Consider the following 2,244-nt stretch of genomic DNA (forward strand, 5'->3'; position numbering starts at 1 on the left):
CGAGCCATTTGCGCCGGACAAGTGGCTAGTTTATTCAAACACATACAATGGAGCTCGGATGAGATATCCCCTCCCCCTCCTCTTCCTCATACCCCAAACTAACTCCTCCTCTGCGGCTCGGAAGTTGTCGATACTCCACGTTGCAGGCGGGGGAGCGATGCAGCCACGCACAGAAAGTGTGCACTACCTGTGGTTTACTCGTTCACGTTCACACACGTTCACATCATAGCGTTTTAATCTGAGGCGCGGCGTGTTTGCTTTGACAATTCAAATATTAAACTGGAAAGCACATCACATTGGACGCCAACGTAAACACTTAACAACGCGTTACTCATGGAAATTTTGTGGTAACGTGGTGTTCAACTTTAATTTTTGTGAATTATCGTGGATGTTTGGCGGATGTTTAACACGGTTCTGCTGGCAGTGTCTTTAGGGCCAGCTAAACTACTAGTTGCTCGGATGCGTGATGGGTCAGCAGAGAGCCTGAACTGCCAAGTTCAGCTGATGCAAGCTCTGTAGCGCCGAATGGGTGGGCAACATCTTGTCTGCAGTGCGTGCGTGTATTGCTGGGTGGCCTACCCCGAGACTCGCGGGCGCCGAGCTCCCGTAACCTGTCGAATGAATCTACAGAATGAGAAAACCGGACGTACTTTCTGGGCGATCCCAGATAGGGCTCCTCGAGCTGACGGACGGAAGGGTGCCAATGCTCGAAAAGTCACTTCTCTTTCTGCAACTGCTCCAATCTATAAAGTCATTTCGTTATAGTTTTCACGCCTTCGTGACCGTTTGGCAGAGTCAGGGTTACCGCTGTGGTATACGACGACAACACGACTGGATGTCAATGTCAGGGAGTCGGACGCCTGATGATCGGCCTATCGGTGTGCTGGGTAAAAACCTGCCTATTGACCGCCGGGGATCGTCAGTGTGGCCGCGGCCGCCACCACGCCCGACCAGGAGAGCTGCCCCAGCAAAGCACGTGCAGACAGCACTGTAAAAAAGAAAGTCTTCTGCATTGACAACGATTTGAAACCGTTGACACTGTGAGAAATATATTTGTACATGTACGATATATTTTGTAATTTGCCATTTACAAGACGAGTCGTACATGTACAACCTCCCGCTGTCGCTCGATATTCGATTCCAAGTCGATACATAGGGCGAATAAATTGTACAATTTTAGATTGTACTTGTACGACTTCTTCCATGGAAAATTTTCCTGTACCCGGTACGACAATTTTTCACAGTGTGACTCGAATCACGGTTTCAAACTGTGAAACTTTGTGGTCTATCCTACGGTTTTACGGTGAGAAAGTACAGAGCAAAAGCTATTCAAACTCCGTTGTGAATCATTTACTTAACAATTTAGAGCAGTAATATTCCAGTTAACGGTTTTAAACTGTTGTTAACTCTTGCTGATGTTGTGGATATTTTTTTACAGTGAGAGTGCGGCGACGCGAAACGCTGCACATAATCGCATTCCATGTGTGCCGGGCTGGGCTGTCAATGTTTACGGGCACTTACTATATTGCTCAGAACAATACTGACTCTGGAACCGTCCCTAGTATATGCTGTGCGCCAATAATTGTGCACGTGTTTTTTTGTTTTTTTTTGGGTGCGTGACGCGGGCATATCCTAATCCGCGTCACCCCGCCGCCCGACGCCGCACCGGCTGATTGTGCCGGTCACGCAACGGCCGCCGGACGCCGCCAGCCAGGCCCTTCAGGCGCACTGCAGCGTCACCATTACCGCCACAACCGCCACAACTACCACAACCACAATCACCATGCGCTGCTCGCGATCGACAACATAATTCTATAGTTTTCCTCCTTTCTCGGTTCTTCTTAATAATAATTTCAATTCAGATGAGAGACACTCTGGAAACACAAGTGTGTACTTGAATGCAGGAGGTTCTGTGTACTCACATGTATGCAGGAGGTAGTGTGTACTTGGTCAAGTACACACTAAGTCTCCTGCATAAATGTATAGGGGTTATCGTGTGTACTTGAACAAGTACACACTACCTCCCGCATACTTGACCAAGTAAGTACACACTATCTCCTGCATACTTGCCAAGTACACAGGACCTCCTGCATATGTGTAAGTACACAGGACCTCCTGCATTCAAGTACACACGTGTGTTTCCAGAGCACTTTTGTGGTGCGGGCTAACCGCGCTCGTACGTTGTACGGCTTTACTTCCACGTGAGTGAGCCGGAGAAGTTGGAGGATTGGGGGAGGGGGGGGG

At 48.8% G+C, this 2,244-nt stretch overlaps 1 protein-coding gene across 2 annotated transcripts in view; it reads left to right on the plus strand.

Annotated features, from left to right (window-relative positions):
- LOC113215995 (ras-related protein Rap-2a) overlaps positions 1-2,244 on the plus strand; it is a 96,475-nt gene that overhangs the window by 69,872 nt on the left and 24,359 nt on the right. Inside the window, exon 1 of one of the 2 annotated variants that reach the window (XM_052265013.1) lies at positions 936-1,040. The exons of the other annotated variant lie outside the window; for it this stretch is intronic. The gene's annotated coding sequence lies outside the window, so the exon portion shown is untranslated. Of the gene's footprint in view, positions 1-935; positions 1,041-2,244 lie in introns of those variants that run through there. 2 annotated transcript variants of the gene reach the window in all.

This window comes from Frankliniella occidentalis, unplaced genomic scaffold (assembly GCF_000697945.3).
Source record: "Frankliniella occidentalis isolate FOCC.00 unplaced genomic scaffold, Focc_3.1 Scaffold23, whole genome shotgun sequence".
In the NCBI taxonomy this organism is placed as follows: Eukaryota; Metazoa; Arthropoda; class Insecta; order Thysanoptera; family Thripidae; genus Frankliniella; species Frankliniella occidentalis.